Below are 21,424 nucleotides of genomic sequence, written 5' to 3' on the forward strand. Positions count from 1 at the left end.
AGCGACTTGATCTGTCCCTGAGTTAGATTCCAGGAGGTCTGGATCTAGATAAGCTTCCCTCTAAGTAATGTCACCTGCGTTACACACACAAAGAAGTGTTCTCAAGTGGGGCAACGCTTCACAGCGCTGGTTGAGACCAAGTGCTGGTAAATATCCAACAACACAGTTCAGATGAGTAAAAGAGCACTCACCCTAATCCGAAATAGCTATTAGGGGGATTGCTCTGCCCAGCCTTGTCGGCCCACGGATGGGCGCAGATTAGCCCGCTCTTGGCCCGTTTTCACCTGGGCGCATCCTGCGCACACCCCGTACTGCAGGAAAAACCCACTCGCTTTATAGTGCGGCAGTGCAGGTGTGGATGTGGGCCCCCTCCTCCTCAGTCCACAGATGATTATGGGACAGCAAGCCCCTCATGAAGGTAGCAGAGTCCCAGATACACAAATCGTAGTTCAAACTTACATGCTGAGAGCTCACATCCACAGAATCAGATTAGTGCTATACACTTGTGTGAATTGATAAGAACAAGGATAAACTGCAGTGATGGCTTAACATTTTAAAACAATCTGGTGGATATGAAACGCAGATTTCCTATGACGGGTTATGACCTTTGTCTGATAAAGAGAGTACGAAATGAGGTCTTGGCCATGAACCATGCCTATACTGACACTTACTTCTGCAGGATGAGTTCATACGAGAATGCATTAGGAAGCACCTTGGTGTGACGTACTATAAGGGGAGAACACTGAAGACTCTATTTATTCCAGGCTACCTGATTACAGTTTTATTTGTAAACAAATTGGTTGAGTTTGTTAAGTGAGGGTTTCTTCAAATGAGGAAAATGTAGCCTAAGTAAATATGCAGTTGAAGAGAAGACAAAATTTAGGTACAATGGGAGTGCTGAATATAACATCTATACAAATATTACTTGATAGATGAAGTATGTTGTATACTTGTTAATATGTATTTGTGGTATGAGCTATGTAGGGAGTAGCATCAGGCCCATAAGAGAAAGAGTTATGAAACATCTAAGAGTAGTGTATACTGGTATATGTGTGTGTGTGTGTGTGTGTATACAGGGAGTGCAGAATTATTAGGCAAGTTGTATTTTTGAGGATTAATTTTATTATTGAACAACAACCATGTTCTCAATGAACCCAAAAAACTCATTAATATCAAAGCTGAATATTTTTGGAAGTAGTTTTTAGTTTGTTTTTAGTTTTAGCTATGTTAGGGGGATATCTGTGTGTGCAGGTGACTATTACTGTGCATAATTATTAGGCAACTTAACAAAAAAAAATATATACCCATTTCAATTATTTATTATTACCAGTGAATCCAATATAACATCTCAACATTCACAAATATACATTTCTGACATTCAAAAACAAAACAAAAACAAATCAGTGACCAATATAGCCATCTTTCTTTGCAAGGACACTCAAAAGCCTGCCATCCATGGATTCTGTCAGTGTTTTGATCTGTTCACCATCAACATTGCGTGCAGCAGCAACCACAGCCTCCCAGACACTGTTCAGAGAGGTGTACTGTTTTCCCTCCTTGTAAATCTCACATTTGATGATGGACCACAGGTTCTCAATGGGGTTCAGATCAGGTGAACCAGGAGGCAATGTCATTAGATTTCCTTCTTTTATACCCTTTCTTGCCAGCCACGCTGTGGAGTACTTGGACGCGTGTGATGGAGCATTGTCCTGCATGAAAACCATGTTTTTCTTGAAGGATGCAGACTTCTTCCTGTACCACTGCTTGAAGAAGGTGTCTTCCAGGAACTGGCAGTAGGACTGGGAGTTGAGCTTGACTCCATCCTCAACCCGAAAAGGCCCCACAAGCTCATCTTTGATGATACCAGCCCAAACCAGTACTCCACCTCCACCTTGCTGGCGTCTGAGTCGGACTGGAGCTCTCTGCCCTTTACCAATCCAGCCACGGGCCCATCCATCTGGCCCATCAAGACTCACTCTCATTTCATCAGTCCATAAAACCTTAGAAAAATCAGTCTTGAGATATTTCTTGGCCTAGTCTTGACGTTTCAGCTTGTGTGTCTTGTTCAGTGGTGGTCGTCTTTCAGCCTTTCTTACCTTGGCCATGTCTCTGAGTATTGCACACCTTGTGCTTTTGGGCACTCCAGTGATGTTGCAGCTCTGAAATATGGCCAAACTGGTGGCAAGTGGCATCGTGGCAGCTGCACGCTTGACTTTTCTCAGTTCATGGGCAGTTATTTTGCACCTTGGTTTTTCCACACGCTTCTTGCGACCCTGTTGACTATTTTGAATGAAACGCTTGATTGTTCGATGATCACGCTTCAGAAGCTTTGCAATTTTAAGAGTGCTGCATCCCTCTGCAAGATATCTCACTATTTTTGACTTTTCTGAGCCTGTCAAGTCCTTCTTTTGACCCATTTTGCCAAAGGAAAGGAAGTTGCCTAATAATTATGCACACCTGATATAGGGTGTTGATGTCATTAGACCACACCCCTTCTCATTACAGAGATGCACATCACCTAATATGCTTAATTGGTAGTAGGCTTTCGAGCCTATACAGCTTGGAGTAAGACAACATGCATAAAGAGGATGATGTGGTCAAAATACTCATTTGCCTAATAATTCTGCACTCCCTGTATATATATATATATATATATATATATATATATATATACGTACTTGGTATATATATATATATATATACACCAAGTACGTACTGAAAGGTGATATCACTCTTTGTGACAAAAGCATTTTTCTTTTCAATTTATATCATTCATCAAAGCCTAAAAAAACTATTTCTCTCTCTCAGTTTGTCTGTGAATCTCTTTTTCTAAATTTCTCAATTTCTCACTTTCTCTGTTCTATTTCATAATGGTGGGTGTGGTGCTTATATGGTCGCAGGTTACTGCACTGCTACTACACTGCTAATTACCCCAAATATTAAATCAGTCATGGCATTTTTTATGACATCATTGATAATATCACCGCAACATTTGCAATAAAATTATTGATGAGATAACTGTGCATAGTGGGGGCGCGAGTTATAGTTGCCATAGGGTGTAAGTTATAGTTACTTGAGATAACCATAAATGTGAATTTCTATGGTTTTGTACCAGTAAAGTCAGAACCTAACATATATATATATATATATATATATATATATATATATATATATATTTATCTTCACAACAGTTTGACAATTAAGTAAAAAATGCGGCCCTCACAGGATTACAGCAGATTGCTTTTATTCCATAACAGGACCACAAACAAACTAACACCAACGCGTTTCGACCTTCCCGGTCTTGGTCAATATATATATTACCTAGTGATAGATGCCACTAGGTAGTTATAGTTAGGACCTGGTTTTCTATAGAAAAAGCATGTTTTTGTTCTACTAATAACTTTGGTGCCATTTTATGAATCCTCATGAAACTTTCTAAAAAACAATGGGGTCACTTCAGCTGCTTTCTGGAAAGTTTAGGGATGATCCTTCAAGCGAGCGTGGAAAAAAAGGTGGGGAGTCCTAAAACACTTTTTCCCCATTCGTTTTTCCATAGGACTAGGCTTTAGCCGAGTCCCAGAAAAAAGGTTAAAAATAAAGAAGATGGGCCAGGGAAATGACACCTTGACTCTTAGCTTTGGTGATGGGGTCCCAGAGGGATCCCCTCTGGGATAAAAATCACTTTAAAAAAAAATGCCACTGGATCGTGAATCCACTGTAAATTGTGTTAAAAAAAACTAAGCACAGGATCCCCGCTTCGTTATTCAGAAGCTCTCAGTAGGCCAAGTCTCGTGGGCATTGTTTATTTGAGTTTGGGGGGGGGGGGGCACCTGGCCCCCTGCAGCTCCGGGGACCACCACCTCCCCAGGGCACTGAAAGAAAACAATACGGGGGCACAGGGTTCCCATGAAGCCCCTGGAACCTCCATCTCCCGAGGGCATTTAGTACATTGTGAGCAGGGCAGCCGCACACCCCTCCCCCACACACACACCACCGGGGACCACCACCTCCCCGGGCCTATACTAAAAGAAGGAAGGGGTCTGTTTCAGACCCCCTGAAGTCCCAGGGACCGCCACCTCCTTGAGGCTGTTCGTTGGAGGAGGGCCGCGTGGCCCTCCTCGAGAAGTCATTGATGGCTCTGGGAACTGCTCCTGCTATAGCCCAGGTTGCTCACTCCCGAGACACAACAGTTTGCTGTGGCTTGGTGGCAGCTTTGACATCTGCTGCCAAGCCACAGCAAACACTCTACTCCGATGAAATGAGAGCTGTCAAACAGCTCTCCCTTCATCGTAGTGGAGGTTTCCTCTGTCTGTCTGCCCACGGAGATGCAGGCAGGCAGACAGAGGAAACTGTTCTCACAGAGAGAGAGCTGCTATAGCAGCTCTCTCTCTGTAACAGCAATGCTGGCTCCAGCAAAAGGCAGGGAGCCAGCTGGGACTGTGGGAGCCTTCAGGCTCCCCCCCCCAATGGCTCTCAACATTGAGACTGGGTGCCCTGGGGGCAACAAGGTCACATGGCTGGGTCCCAGGGGGACAGGGTCCCTGGGCCTGAGAAGCGCCCTGGGCAGGGTGGGCCATGCTGCCCTTCTCCCTCCCCCAAACAAAATTAGGCCGAAAACTGGGGGATGGGATGCTCAGGCCCCCCACTCCAAAAAAGAAAAAATATATGGGCCTGGCCCCAGTAGATGGGGTCCTCGAGGCTAAGATCAGCCTGGGAAGGGGGGCTGTCGGAACTCCCCTAAAAAATAAAAAAATAAACATTTTAGAAGGCCAGGCCCCTGGGGATGGGATCCCTGGGGCTGATAGGCCCTGGGGGGTGATAGGAGGTAGGGGGAGGGAAAAGGGGGGCACCCAGCCCTCCCCAATATTGGCCTGAGGAGGGGGGCCAAGCGAGATTTAGTTGTTATAGGTGTTGGCCGCAGGGACTGACCACAGGCTAGACCCTGCGGCCAACTCCCGCTGCACACTGAAGCTCATGCGCAGTGCGGGTTTGGGAGGTTATAGGGGCTGGCCGCAGGGACTGGCAGCTTAATGTATAATAATGAAAATTACTATACTTTTAAAAAAACACAGAAATTCACTGACAAAACCAAAGGTTACAGGGATGTTACATTTAGGAAATAGAATTAAAAAAAAAAAACATAGAAATTCACTTAAAAAAACAAAGGATACAGAAACGTCATAGTTAGGCCCACATTTTAAACATACCAAACCATAGAAATGCACAGTTATAGAGTTATCTCAAGTAACTGTAACTCGTGCCCTGAAGTAACTATAACTTACGCCCTCGCCATGCACTGCTAATTACCTCGCAAATTACAGCACTCTTGACATCTTTGATAACATCACTGATAATATCAGTGTAATATTTGCAGTAAAATTATTGACAGAAAACTGTGCATGGCGGGGGCACGAGTTATAGTTACCAAAAGGCACGAGTTATAGTTACTTGCATAAGTCTATCTTGGTTACTGTGTCGCATTTTGAGAAGCAAAGAACTGAATAGCTTGGCCTAGCTGCATTTATTTGTGCCTGTGACCTCTTTGTTGCTCACTGCTGTTCATGGTTACTGCTGTTTTCTCATCTGTTGTATGATTAATTGTTGGCCGGGTGCTGTGAAGAGGTGTTTTTGTACTGTGTTTATCACAGCATAGTGCGCACACAGGAAAGGAATTTGTTTGCACTGAAAATGCGGGAATTGCACAAAGCAGCAGTAACTTTGTTGCTCCTGATGATGCATTGTGCCATTCTGTTTTTTGTGAGAGTCACAGTTCCCTGCCTCCCCCTGAGCTGGAGGCGATGGTTTCTGCTACATCTCAAGGTGAAGCCGCGGTTTTGCTGATCACTGCGTGGGAACTGTTGAGCTGTTTCTGAGCTCATGATCAGGTGCGCCCCGCCCTCCCTCCCGTCGCTGCAGGAGCAGAGCCCCCACACCAAAAATGCCTCATTGTAGGGAACCTCGTGCCCAAGCAAGACATTTCCTAAATAATATTTTATTTCTTGCAATACACATGTGATGTTAACAAACCTATTTATTTTACTCCCCACAATATAAGTGTGAGTTTGATAAACACGAGTGAAATAAGACACTATCATATTCTGAATATATGTTTCTGTTTTTTAGAGATTTATAGCAATGTAACTAGATTTCGGGGCGCTTTCAGAGCCAGTCAAATGCAGGAAACTCGTGTTTAGTGTTTAATTGAATTTGTTAGTTTCTTTTAAACCATTCGTTGTATAATTTGTGTGTGTGTGTGGGGGGGGGGGGTAGTTTGTGATCTGTTGTAGAGGCTCACTCTGCTTTCCGAGTTTCAGACTCCATGTGCCTGTTTAGAAAGGACGCATATTCTCAGGGCCAACATTCTAGAAACCTATGTACGAATCGTGTGACCCTCTTTTTGTTATAGCATCTTGAGTTACAGGGCCAAGCTTCTTTGGCGCGAGAGCATGCCTCCCACTGATTGATAGGATGTAGCACCTTTACGTGTAGGACCACATCCTCTGTGGGCAACCGAGCCTGTGGCCTGTTTGTGTGATGCGGCTTGACATGTTTAGATGATAGATCTCGGCTACCTCCGTCCATTTAAACTGACCACTTTGGTAAACACAAACTGGCCTCTCAGGTTAACAGAGTTGCCCACTTTGGGGTACAGATATTGGCCGTTTTTATTGTGAGATCTCACTCTCATAAGTTGTAAAGTAACCTAATCTCTTTGAGTGACAGACCACTAAAATCCATGGTGACAGAGTCTGACTTCCTTTGGTTGACAGACAGAGCTTGTCCTTTTGGGGGTGAGAACTTGTTGTCATTGCTGACAGGCACTTATCTCCCTGGGTGATAAACTGGGAGGCTCTAGGTGAATGATTTCTCCCTTGTAGGTTACAAACCCTCTGAGTGACAGATCTTGCACTATCTGATGGACAGTGACTTGCAACTTTGAGTGGCCGTGTTCCGGAGCCTCTTCTATTTGACTTCTGAGGAGGCGTGTGTGTGTGTCCACCTATACTAATCAGGAGAAGTAGGGTCAGGGCACTTTGGAGTGCAGAACCAGCCATATTTTATCTTAAAATTCAATGTGGCTCCACTTCCAATAAATAACAGATTCTGACTTGTTGCAGTCACAGATTGAAGTCTGTTTTAGACCCAGATGTATTTTCTGTGTTTGACAATAGCACTTCCTTAGAAAATTCTGGACTCTGTGGGCAAAAGTGTCTGTTCAGAGTGAAGTGTATGTTTTTATACACTAAACATTAAAAAACATTGTGATGTTTTGGTGTTTGCAATTTAAATCTCTTTAAAGAGTTTGGAATTTAAATCTGAGAGTTATAGTTTCTAGCTTCCTAACTCAAACAACTTATTTTGTGAGTTTTGCCTCCAAATAGTATGTAAGACTACACCATGGTACTATACAAGCTGTTGTGTCTGTGCAAATAATTGTAATATATTAGCACTTTCTTTTTTTCTAGATGGACCTCATGACTCTTTAATATGATGTTGACAAGCAGAGTAGGGCTGGTTTATAGTTGTAAGGAAATGCCTCCTTGGCATGGTTACCCCCTGACTTTTTGCCTTTGCTGATGCTATGTTTTAAATTGAAAGTGTGCTGAGGCCTGCTGACCAGGCCCCAGCACCAGTGTTCTTTCCCTAACCTGTACTTTTGATTCCACAATTGGCACACCCTGGCATCCAGATAAGTCCCTTGTAACTGGTACCTCTGGTACCAAGGGCCCTGATGCCGGGAAGGTCTCTAAGGGCAGCAGCATGTATTATGCCACCCTAGAGACCCCTCACCCAGCACAGACACACTGCTTACCAGCTGGTGTGTGCTAGTGAGAACAAAATGAGTAAGTCGACATGGCACTCCCCTCAGGGTGCCATGCCAGCCTCTCACTGCCTATGCAGTATAGGTAAGACACCCCTCTAGCAGGCCTTACAGCCCTAAGGCAGGGTGCACTATACCATAGGTGAGGGTACCAGTGCATGAGCACTGTGCCCCTACAGTGTCTAAGCAAAACCTTAGACATTGTAAGTGCAGGGTAGCCATAAGAGTATATGGTCTGGGAGTCTGTTTTACACGAACTCCACAGCACCATAATGGCTACACTGAAAACTGGGAAGTTTGGTATCAAACTTCTCAGCACAATAAATGCACACTGATGCCAGTGTACATTTTATTGTAAAATACACCACAGAGGGCACCTTAGAGGTGCCCCCTGAAACTTAACCGACTATCTGTGTAGGCTGACTGGTTCCAGCAGCCTGCCACACTAGAGACATGTTGCTGGCCCCATGGGGAGAGTGCCTTTGTCACTCTGAGGCCAGTAACAAAGCCTGCACTGGGTGGAGATGCTAACACCTCCCCCAGGCAGGAGCTGTAACACCTGGCGGTGAGCCTCAAAGGCTCACCCCTTTGTCACAGCACCGCAGGACACTCCAGCTAGTGGAGTTGCCCGCCCCCTCCGGCCCCGGCCCCCACTTTTGGCGGCAAGGCCGGAGAAAATAATGAGAATAACAGGGAGGAGTCACTGGCCAGTCAGGACAGCCCCTAAGGTGTCCTGAGCTGAGGTGACTCTAACTTTTAGAAATCCTCCATCTTGCAGATGGAGGATTCCCCCAATAGGATTAGGGATGTGACCCCCTCCCCTTGGGAGGAGGCACAAAGAGGGTGTACCCACCCTCAGGGCTAGTAGCCATTGGCTACTAACCCCCCAGACCTAAACACGCCCTTAAATTTAGTATTTAAGGGCTTCCCTGAACCTAAAGATTTAGATTCCTGCAACAAGAAGAAGAAGGACTGCCTAGCTGAAAACTCCTGCAGAGGAAGACCAGAAGACAACACCTGCCTTGGCTCCAGAAACTCACCGGCCTGTCTCCTGCCTTCCAAAGAACTCTGCTCCAGCGACGCCTTCCAAAGGGACCAGCGACCTCTGAATCCTCTGAGGACTGCCCTGCTTCGACGACGACAAGAAACTCCCGAGGACAGCGGACCTGCTCCAAAAAGACTGCAACTTTATCCAAAGGAGCAGCTTTAAAGAACCCTGCAATCTCCCCGCAAGAAGCGTGAGACTTGCAACACTGCACCCGGCGACCCCGACTCGGCTGGTGGAGAACCAACACCTCAGGGAGGACCCCCGGACTACTCTACGACTGTGAGTACCAAAACCTGTCCCCCCTGAGCCCCCACAGCGCCGCCTGCAGAGGGAATCCCGAGGCTTCCCCTGACCGCGACTCTCTGAAACCTAAGTCCCGACGCCTGGAAAAGACCCTGCACCCGCAGCCCCCAGGACCTGAAGGACCGGACTTTCACTGCAGAAGTGACCCCCAGGAGTCCCTCTCCCATGTCCAAGTGGAGGTTTCCCCGAGGAAGCCCCCCCTTGTCTGCCTGCAGCGCTGAAGAGATCCCTTGATCTCTCATTGACTTCCATTGCGAACCCGACGCTTGTTCTAACACTGCACCCGGCCGCCCCCGCGCCGCTGAGGGTGAAATTTCTGTGTGGGCTTGTGTCCCCCCCGGTGCCCTACAAAACCCCCCTGGTCTGCCCTCCGAAGACGCGGGTACTTACCTGCTGGCAGACTGGAACCAGGGCACCCCCTTCTCTCCATTGAAGCCTATGCGTTTTGGCCACCACTTTGAACTCTGCACCTGACCGGCCCTGAGCTGCTGGTGTGGTAACTTTGGGGTTGCTCTGAACCCCCAACGGTGGGCTACCTTGGACCAAGAACTGAACCCTGTAAGTGTCTTACTTACCTGGTAAAACTAACAAAAACTTACCTCCCCCAGGAACTGTGAAAATTGCACTTTGTCCACTTTTTAAATAGCTATTTGTGAATAACTTGAAAAGTATACATGCAATTGAAATGATTCAAAGTTCCTAATGTACTTACCTGCAATACCTTTCAAACAAGATATTACATGTTAAATTTGAACCTATGGTTCTTAAAATAAACTAAAAAAATATATTTTTCTATACAAAACCTATTGGCTGGATTTGTCTCTGAGTGTGTGTACCTCATTTATTGTCTATGTGTATGTACAACAAATGCTTAACACTACTCCTTGGATAAGCCTACTGCTCGACCACACTACCACAAAATAGAGCATTAGTATTATCTCTTTTTACCACTATTTTACCTCTAAGGGGAACCCTTGGACTCTGTGCATGCTATTCCTTACTTTGAAATAGCACATACAGAGCCAACCTCCTACATTGGTGGATCAGCGGTGGGGTACAAGACTTTGCATTTGCTGGACTACTCAGCCAATACCTGATCACACGACAAATTCCAAAATTGTCATTAGAAATTGATTTTTGCAATTTGAAAAGTTTTCTAAATTCTTAAAAGTCCTGCTAGGGCCTTGTGTTAGTCCCTGTTAGCATTTCCTTTTAGAGTTTAAAAGTGGTAAAAGTTTGAATTAGATTCTAGAACTAGTTTTAGATTCTTAAAAAGTATTCCAAACTTTAGAAGCATAATGTCTAGTGCAGAGATGAATGTGGTGGAACTCGACACCACACCTTACCTCCATCTTAAGATGAGGGAGCTAAGGTCACTCTGTAAAATAAAGAAAATAGTAATGGGCCCCAGACCTTCCAAACTACAGCTCCAGGAGCTGTTGGCAGAGTTTCAAAAGGCCAACCCCTCTGAGGATGGCAACACAGAGGATGAAGATAGTGACTTGGAGGAAAATTCCCCCCTACCAGTCCTATTTAGGGAGAACAGGGCCTCTCAAGCCCTGACTCCACAAATAATAGTCAGAGATGCTGGTTCCCTCACAGGAGGGACCAACAACTCTGAAATCACTGAGGATAACTCCAGTGAAGAGGACATCCAATTAGCCAGGATGGCCAAAAGATTGGCTTTGGAAAGACAGATCCTAGCCATAGAAAGGGAAAGACAAGAGATGGACCTAGGACCCATCAATGGTGGCAGCAACATAACTAGGGTCAGAGATTCTCCTGACATGTTGAAAATCCCCAAAGGGATTGTAACTAAATATGAAGATGGTGATGACATCACCAAATGGTTCACAGCTTTTGAGAGGGCTTGTGAAACCAGAAAAGTGAACAAATCTCACTGGGGTGCTCTCCTTTGGGAAATGTTCACAGGAAAGTGTAGGGATAGACTCCTCACACTCTCTAAAAAAGATGCAGAATCTTATGACCTCATGAAGGGTACCCTGATTGAGGGCTTTGGATTCTCCACTGAGGAGTATAGGATTAGATTCAGGGGGGCTCAAAAATCCTCGAGCCAGACCTGGGTTGACTTTGTAGACTACTCAGTAAAAACACTAGATGGTTGGATTCAAGGAAATGGTGTAAATGATTATGATGGGCTGTACAATTTATTTGTGAAAGAACACCTATTAAGTAATTGTTTCAATGATAAACTGCATCAGCATCTGGTGGACCTAGGACCAATTTCTCCCCAAGAATTGGGAAAGAAGGCGGACCATTGGGTCAAGACTAGGGTGTCCAAAACTTCCACAGGGGGTGACCAAAAGAAAGGGGTCACAAAACCTCCCCAGGGGAAGGGTGGTGAGACAGCCAAAAATAAAAATAGTAAAGAGTCTTCTACAGGCCCCCAAAAACCTGCACAGGAGGGTGGGCCCAGAGCCTCTTCACAAAACAATTCTGGGTACAAGGGTAAAAACTTTGATCCCAAAAAGGCCTAGTGTCGAAACTGTAGTCAGTCTGGACACCAAACTGGAGACAAGGCCTGTCCCAAGAAAGATACCACTTCTAACTCCCATCCAGCTAAAACTGGAATGGCCAGTCTCCAAGTGGGATCAACCGTGTGCCCAGAGCAAATCAGGTGTCACACTGAAGCTACATTAGTCTCTGAGGGTGGGGTGGATTTAGCCACACTGGCTGCCTGGCCCCCTAACATGCAAAAATACAGGCAGCAGCTCTTAATTAATGGGACAAGTGTAGAGGGCCTGAGGGATACAGGTGCCAGTGTCACCATGGTGACAGAGAAACTGGTTTCCCCTGGCCAATACCTGACTGGACAAACTTATCCAGTCACCAACGCTGACAATCAGACTAAAGTACATCCCATGGCTATGGTAACTTTAGAGTGGGGAGGGGTCAATGGCCTGAAACAGGTGGTGGTCTCCTCAAATATCCCAGTAGACTGTTTGCTTGGAAATGACCTGGAGTCCTCAGCATGGGCTGAGGTAGAACTGAAAACCCATGCAGCCATGCTGGGTATCCCTGAACTGGTGTGTGTCAAGACTAGGGCACAGTGCAAGGCACAGGGTGAAAAAGTAGAGCTGGAGTCTGGAAAAATGGCCCAGCCTACCAAGAGACAAGGAAAGTCAGCTGGGAAACCAGCTGCAACACAACACCAAAAAGAGAACCTCTCTTCTCAGGAAGAAGTTCTGCCCTCTGAGGGAACTGAGCCTATGGAGCTGGAACCTTATCAGGTTGAGCTCTTGGGCCCAGGGGGACCCTCAAGGGAAGAGTTGTGTAAGGGACAAGAAACCTGTCCCTCTCTTGAAGGCCTTAGGCAGCAAGCTGCTGAAGAGTCCAAAGGCAAGAAAAATGGAACACATAGGGTCTATTGGGAAGATGGACTCCTGTACACTGAGGCAAGAGATCCCAAACCTGGTGCCACTAGGAGAGTGGTAGTGCCTCAGGGTTTCAGAGAGTTTATTCTGACCTTAGCCCATGATATTCCCCTTGCTGGGCATTTGGGACAAACCAAGACGTGGGAGAGGTTAGTCAACCACTTCTACTGGCCCAATATGTCCCAGAAGGTTAAGGAGTTTTGCCTCTCCTGCCCCACCTGTCAAGCCAGTGGTAAGACAGGTGGGCATCCAAAGGCCCCCCTCATTCCACTTCCAGTGGTGGGGGTCCCCTTTGAAAGAGTGGGTGTGGACATAGTTGGTCCAATAGAACCTCCCACAGCCTCAGGAAATATGTACATCCTAGTAGTAGTGGATCATGCTACTAGGTATCCTGAAGCTATTCCCCTTAGGTCGACTACTGCCCCTGCAGTAGCCAAGGCCCTCATTGGTATCTTTACCAGAGTGGGTTTCCCTAAGGAGGTGGTTTCTGACAGAGGTACCAACTTCATGTCAGCTTACCTAAAACACATGTGGAATGAGTGTGGAGTGACTTATAAATTCACTACACCATATCATCCACAAACTAATGGCCTTGTTGAGAGATTCAACAAGACATTAAAGGGCATGATCATGGGGCTCCCAGAAAAACTCAAAAGGAGATGGGATGTCCTCCTGCCATGTCTGCTTTTTGCTTACAGAGAGGTGCCTCAGAAGGGAGTAGGATTCTCACCCTTTGAACTTCTGTTTGGCCACCCTGTAAGGGGACCACTTGCTCTTGTTAAAGAAGGCTGGGAGAGACCTCTTCATGAGCCTAAACAAGACATAGTGGACTATGTACTTGGCCTTCGCTCAAGGATGGCAGAGTACATGGAAAAGGCAAGTAAAAACCTTGAGGCCAGCCAACAACTCCAGAAGTTGTGGTATGACCAAAAGGCTGCACTGGTTGAATTTCAACCAGGGCAGAAAGTCTGGGTTCTGGAGCCTGTGGCTCCCAGGGCACTTCAGGACAAATGGAGTGGCCCTTACCCAGTACTAGAGAGGAAGAGTCAGGTCACCTACCTGGTGGACCTGGGCACAAGCAGGAGCCCCAAGAGGGTGATCCATGTGAACCGCCTTAAGCTCTTCCATGACAGGGCTGATGTAAATCTGTTGATGGTAACAGATGAGGACCAGGAAGCTGAGAGTGAACCTCTCCCTGATCTCCTCTCATCAGACCCTAAAGATGGCTCAGTAGATGGAGTGATCTACTCAGACACCCTCTCTAGCCAACAGCAGTCTGACTGCAGGAAGGTCCTGCAGCAGTTTGCTGAACTCTTTTCCCTAACCCCTGGTCAGACACACCTGTGTACCCATGATGTGGACACAGGGGACAGCATGCCTATCAAAAACAAAATATTTAGACAGTCTGACCAAGTTAAGGAAAGCATCAAGGTGGAAGTCCACAAGATGCTGGAATTGGGAGTAATTGAGTACTCTGACAGCCCCTGGGCTAGCCCAGTGGTCTTAGTCCCCAAACCTCACACCAAAGAAGGAAAGAGAGAGATGAGGTTTTGTGTGGACTACAGAGGTCTCAACTCTGTCACCAAGACAGATGCCCATCCCATTCCTAGAGCTGATGAGCTAATAGACAAATTAGGGGCTGACAAATTCTTAAGTACCTTTGACTTAACAGCAGGGTAGTGGCAAATCAAAATGGCCCCTGGAGCAAAAGAAAAGACAGCATTCTCCACACCTGATGGGCATTATCAGTTCACTGTTATGCCCTTTGGTTTAAAGAATGCCCCTGCCACCTTCCAAAGGTTGGTGAATCAAGTCCTTCCTGGGCTGGAATCCTTTAGTGCAGCTTATCTTGATGATATTGCTGTCTTCAGCTCCACCTGGCAGAATCACCTGGTCCACCTGAAGAAGGTTTTGAAGGCTCTGCAATCTGCAGGCCTCTCTATCAAGGCATCCAAATGCCAGATAGGGCAGGGAACTGTGGTTTACTTGGGACACCTTGTAGGTGGAGGCCAAGTTCAGCCACTCCAGCCTAAGATCCAGACTATTCTGGACTGGGCAGCTCCAAAAACCCCGACTCAAGTCAGGGCATTCTTTGGCTTGACTGGGTACTATAGGAGGTTTGTGAAGGGATATGGATACATTGTGACAGCCCTCACAGAACTCACCTCCAAGAAAATGCCCAAGAAAGTAAACTGGACTGTAGAATGCCAACAGGCCTTTGACACCCTGAAACAAGCTATGTGCACAGCACCAGTTCTAAAAGCTCCAGATTACTCCAAGCAGTTAATTGTGCAAACAGATGCCTCTGAACATGGGATAGGGGCAGTTTTGTCCCAAACAAATGATGATGGCCTTGACCCGCCTGTTGCTTTCATTAGCAGGAGGTTACTCCCCAGGGAGCAGCGTTGGAGTGCCATTGAGAGGGAGGCCTTTGCTGTGGTTTGGTCCCTGAAGAAGCTGAGACCATACCTCTTTGGTACTCACTTCCTAGTTCAGACTGACCACAGACCTCTCAGATGGCTGATGCAAATGAAAGGTGAAAATCCAAAACTGTTGAGGTGGTCCATCTCCCTACAGGGAATGGACTTTGTAGTGGAACACAGACCTGGGACTGCCCATGCCAATGCAGATGGCCTTTCCAGGTTCTTCCACTTAGAAAATGAAGACTCTCTTGGGAAAGGTTAGTCTCATCCTCTTTCGTTTGGGGGGGGGTTGTGTAAGGAAATGCCTCCTTGGCATGGTTACCCCCTGACTTTTTGCCTTTGCTGATGCTATGTTTTAAATTGAAAGTGTGCTGAGGCCTGCTGACCAGGCCCCAGCACCAGTGTTCTTTCCCTAACCTGTACTTTTGATTCCACAATTGGCACACCCTGGCATCCAGATAAGTCCCTTGTAACTGGTACCTCTGGTACCAAGGGCCCTGATGCCGGGAAGGTCTCTAAGGGCAGCAGCATGTATTATGCCACCCTAGAGACCCCTCACCCAGCACAGACACACTGCTTACCAGCTGGTGTGTGCTAGTGAGAACAAAATGAGTAAGTCGACATGGCACTCCCCTCAGGGTGCCATGCCAGCCTCTCACTGCCTATGCAGTATAGGTAAGACACCCCTCTAGCAGGCCTTACAGCCCTAAGGCAGGGTGCACTATACCATAGGTGAGGGTACCAGTGCATGAGCACTGTGCCCCTACAGTGTCTAAGCAAAACCTTAGACATTGTAAGTGCAGGGTAGCCATAAGAGTATATGGTCTGGGAGTCTGTTTTACACGAACTCCACAGCACCATAATGGCTACACTGAAAACTGGGAAGTTTGGTATCAAACTTCTCAGCACAATAAATGCACACTGATGCCAGTGTACATTTTATTGTAAAATACACCACAGAGGGCACCTTAGAGGTGCCCCCTGAAACTTAACCGACTATCTGTGTAGGCTGACTGGTTCCAGCAGCCTGCCACACTAGAGACATGTTGCTGGCCCCATGGGGAGAGTGCCTTTGTCACTCTGAGGCCAGTAACAAAGCCTGCACTGGGTGGAGATGCTAACACCTCCCCCAGGCAGGAGCTGTAACACCTGGCGGTGAGCCTCAAAGGCTCACCCCTTTGTCACAGCACCGCAGGACACTCCAGCTAGTGGAGTTGCCCACCCCCTCCGGCCCCGGCCCCCACTTTTGGCGGCAAGGCCGGAGAAAATAATGAGAATAACAAGGAGGAGTCACTGGCCAGTCAGGACAGCCCCTAAGGTGTCCTGAGCTGAGGTGACTCTAACTTTTAGAAATCCTCCATCTTGCAGATGGAGGATTCCCCCAATAGGATTAGGGATGTGACCCCCTCCCCTTGGGAGGAGGCACAAAGAGGGTGTACCCACCCTCAGGGCTAGTAGCCATTGGCTACTAACCCCCCAGACCTAAACACGCCCTTAAATTTAGTATTTAAGGGCTTCCCTGAACCTAAAGATTTAGATTCCTGCAACAAGAAGAAGAAGGACTGCCTAGCTGAAAACCCCTGCAGAGGAAGACCAGAAGACAACACCTGCCTTGGCTCCAGAAACTCACCGGCCTGTCTCCTGCCTTCCAAAGAACTCTGCTCCAGCGACGCCTTCCAAAGGGACCAGCGACCTCTGAATCCTCTGAGGACTGCCCTGCTTCGACGACGACAAGAAACTCCCGAGGACAGCGGACCTGCTCCAAAAAGACTGCAACTTTATCCAAAGGAGCAGCTTTAAAGAACCCTGCAATCTCCCCGCAAGAAGCGTGAGACTTGCAACACTGCACCCGGCGACCCCGACTCGGCTGGTGGAGAACCAACACCTCAGGGAGGACCCCCGGACTACTCTACGACTGTGAGTACCAAAACCTGTCCCCCCTGAGCCCCCACAGCGCCGCCTGCAGAGGGAATCCCGAGGCTTCCCCTGACCGCGACTCTCTGAAACCTAAGTCCCGACGCCTGGAAAAGACCCTGCACCCGCAGCCCCCAGGACCTGAAGGACCGGACTTTCACTGCAGAAGTGACCCCCAGGAGTCCCTCTCCCTTGTCCAAGTGGAGGTTTCCCCGAGGAAGCCCCCCCTTGTCTGCCTGCAGCGCTGAAGAGATCCCTTGATCTCTCATTGACTTCCATTGCGAACCCGACGCTTGTTCTAACACTGCACCCGGCCGCCCCCGCGCCGCTGAGGGTGAAATTTCTGTGTGGGCTTGTGTCCCCCCCGGTGCCCTACAAAACCCCCCTGGTCTGCCCTCCGAAGACGCGGGTACTTACCTGCTGGCAGACTGGAACCGGGGCACCCCCTTCTCTCCATTGAAGCCTATGCGTTTTGGGCACCACTTTGAACTCTGCACCTGACCGGCCCTGAGCTGCTGGTGTGGTAACTTTGGGGTTGCTCTGAACCCCCAACGGTGGGCTACCTTGGACCAAGAACTGAACCCTGTAAGTGTCTTACTTACCTGGTAAAACTAACAAAAACTTACCTCCCCCAGGAACTGTGAAAATTGCACTGTGTCCACTTTTTAAATAGCTATTTGTGAATAACTTGAAAAGTATACATGCAATTGAAATGATTCAAAGTTCCTAATGTACTTACCTGCAATACCTTTCAAACAAGATATTACATGTTAAATTTGAACCTATGGTTCTTAAAATAAACTAAGAAAAGATATTTTTCTATACAAAACCTATTGGCTGGATTTGTCTCTGAGTGTGTGTACCTCATTTATTGTCTATGTGTATGTACAACAAATGCTTAACACTACTCCTTGGATAAGCCTACTGCTCGACCACACTACCACAAAATAGAGCATTAGTATTATCTCTTTTTACCACTATTTTACCTCTAAGGGGAACCCTTGGACTCTGTGCATGCTATTCCTTACTTTGAAATAGCACATACAGAGCCAACCTCCTACAATAGTCAAATCATGGATTATCTTAAAAGGTTGGTTGAGGGTCACCTATGCCCCACTAAATAATTAAAAACCTAAAAAGTGAAATCAAAACTACACCAGTATAGTCTAATACGAAAATAGTCTAGCCCTTGCACCCTATGCTAGCTAGTATACAGTGAGAACAACTCACCTGTAGTTCACTGCATAATTGACTTAACTAGAGCAGTACAGAGCCAAGGGTCTTCTTCAGAGTACATACATAGTGTGGGGCATAGATGCTGGGCTGCAAAAGATTGTGGGTCTGTCCACAGCAGCCATCTTCCTAACCAACCGTCTCCCATTTTAGCAACTAGACCACTGGCCCAAAAACTGAGCCTTCTCACTTGGGCCAAAATAGCGTCCGTCATAAGTATTTGAACTCAGCTACAAAACGAGTACTCTGGGCCTGAATGGTCCCAGATCAAACAGAACGAGGGTGCATTTCTCTCTCTTTTGTTGTTTCTCTCTCTTTCAAGTCATTCACGCACTCACTTTTCTGATCTCCCCTAACTCAGGAAACCTCCTTTTCCCTGTCAGTTAATTAGACATGGACCAAGGTATTTGTGCAGGTATGAGACAATTTTTAGAGGTCAAGAAATTGCGGAGGAAAGGGTAGGCCACAGTGAGAGTAGGCAGGAAACTCAAGGAAAAGAGGTGTCAGGGAACGAGTCGAACAAGTCATGCTGCCACTTAATGTGTAAATCTTGTATCTAATCATTGGTCATATATAGATGACCTAATATGCTGGGCAAACCCAGTGGCAACTTGTCCTTTCTGAAAGATGCATATGTAAGATGTGCAAGTTCAAAGAATTCAGTTTGTTCAAATGTTCAACTATTATATTGAAATTCGCAGTGCCTACAGCAAGTTGAGGGTGAACTGATGGTGTGTATCCTGGCATATAGGGATGAAAAAAGAAAGTAGATTCTATTAATATTCTGTAGTTTATGCCATATCTGAAATTCACTTGGTCCTCAACAAATCCAAATAATATATAAAACTAACCTCATGCGACAAACAACAAAAATACAGCATTCACTTTGTCATTATTTAGTAAACGAAAAAAATCCAAGATTGACCACCATGCCACTGGACGACATACTTTCTATGAAAAATGCGCACCCCAAGATTCAGCAGTGTTTTTGTATCTCCCCCACCCTAGCAGCAATAAATTGAAGTAAACATTTCCTGTAAGTCCTTCACAAAGGAATTCTGCCCCTCCCCTCTTCGTAAAATGATTATGCTTAGTGATACTTGATGCTGTTTGTTTATCCGCAGCTCTAATTCCTGCCACAGCATCTCAGCGGTGGAATGCAGGGTTTGTCCTTAGCCAACCATGTTGTGCATAAAAGCCAAAGAACTCCACTTTGGTCTTATCTTTTTAGAGGACCTTGTTCCAGAAGTCTTAGATTTCATCCAGGTGTTGTCCTGGAAACCTAACCCCTGCATCAATGTTGTTTTTTTTTCTCTTTAGAGAATGAGGGTTTCTCCTGGCTACTCTGCCAGAAACACCGTACTTGTTTAGCCTTTCGCTAATGGTAGACTCATGAACGCTAATGTTTACCATGTTGGTATATACATGTAGATCCCTGCATGGATGGCAACTGTGAACTTATTAGCACCATGCAGCATCCAGTGCTAGCCCAGTACTAGTACCCATGCATCTACCAGTACACCTTAGAGCAGTGGTCTCCAAACTTTTTAATGCTGCGCCCCCCACTTGAAAAATACAAATCATTGGGCTCCCCTTCAGAATTGTTCACAATTATTTTATAAAGATAGCAATGTTTAAATATGTGTAGATCTATTTAAACATTGCAGTTAAGTACTGTTACCTTTTTAAAAAGCAATAACATGCTTCTGCTTAAAACAAAAAGGCCTGTTATCTGTATAATGCTCCTTTTGGCCAGAATCTGGCACCCCCCTGGGTAACTGGAGGACCCCCTGGGGGGGCACCCCCCAATTTGAAGACCTCTGCCTTAGAGTGTTGTAACACCCCAGGGTAGTTCAGTTCTGGAACTCTTGCTTCACCCTACCAAAGCAACTTAATAGTGTACTGCTGGGCCCGCAGTGCTGGTCCACGCTGGTGTCCATGCATCATTCTGCACATGCACCTTATTAGTACCATGTTGTATACCATGCTAGTCCAGCACTCATGCCCCTGCATAGCTCTCCCAGTACACCTAGTGCCCTGCTGCACCTTATGATAGTCCAATATGGGTGCCCGTGACCCTCTCTATAAATGCACCTCACTAGTGTCCTGCACCACCCACCCCCTGCTAGTCCACCACCATTGCCCATGCATCACTCTACCAATTCAACTTATTTCCCGTCACCATCCCTGCTAGACTGGCACTAGAAACCATACGCCACTCTATCAGTGCACCTTATCAGTACCATGCAGCACCATATCGCGATTCACCACTAGAACCTGTGCATCTTTGAACCATTTTCCGCCTGATTAGTGCATACAGCAACCAGGTGCTAACACAGACTGGTACCTACGCATCACTGTCCCAATGGACCTAGTGCCTTGCAGCCCCCTATGCGTCAACCACTATCGCTCATGTATCACTCTACCAATGAACCATATTAGTACCCTCTAGCAACCCTGGTAGTCCAGCACCCGGATCCCCAAGCTGCTCCCCCAGTGTTGCTTATGGTATCATACAGCAGATTGTACTGGTGCAACATTAGAAACCATGCACCACTCCACAAATGCTCCCTGGAGCGCTGTAGCGTCCCATGGCAGTTCAGCACCAGTACCTGTACGCCACTCCTCACTTCACCTTGTTGCTGCCCTGCAGCACCTCAGGGCTAGCCTACACTGTGGTCCATCTGTCATTGTTCCAGTCCACGAGAGCCGCCCCATGGAAGTCACGTACAGATGCCCATACACTGGTGCCCACTTATTACTCTACTTATGCGTCTCACTGGTGCAGTGTAGTAGTCCTGCTAGTCCCTCGCTAGTACCAGCGCTCCAGGCTATAGATGCACCTTATTTCTGCCCACAAACACCCCATGTTATCCCTACCTTAGGACCAAAGACCTAATGCATCTCATTTCTGCAGCGGAGCGTTGCCTGTGATTTCAGTATTCTGGCCTCCTTCCAGCTGTGGCACTGAGTGGGCACCTCTACTTACCGTGGGCTGTAACGCCAGGTGCTGTCTTTTCAAAGTGGCTGGTGTACTGCTGGCCACAAGAGTGAATTATTCTGCATCCCCACGTGTATTTATGCATAACACATTTGGGTTCATCAGACAATCTGTTGGGGTGATTAACAAGGGAAGGGGCGTGGCCTCCTGGCCCCACTACATAGGAAGATAAACGCATTGGGCGCATATTCAGATTTGCACTCGTGCCCGTCGGTTAAGCGTGAGTTCAGGGGTCAGGAAATCGTGACATGTAGGTGAAGCCGTGGTACTCTTGGTTTATAGGGC

At 46.9% G+C, this 21,424-nt stretch overlaps 1 protein-coding gene across 2 annotated transcripts in view; it reads left to right on the plus strand.

Moving 5' to 3' along the window:
* Positions 1-21,424, plus strand: part of PRRT4 (proline rich transmembrane protein 4) — a 122,310-nt gene that overhangs the window by 56,753 nt on the left and 44,133 nt on the right. The window lies entirely within an intron of this gene.

This window comes from Pleurodeles waltl, chromosome 4_1, assembly GCF_031143425.1.
Source record: "Pleurodeles waltl isolate 20211129_DDA chromosome 4_1, aPleWal1.hap1.20221129, whole genome shotgun sequence".
Taxonomy (NCBI): Eukaryota; Metazoa; Chordata; class Amphibia; order Caudata; family Salamandridae; genus Pleurodeles; species Pleurodeles waltl.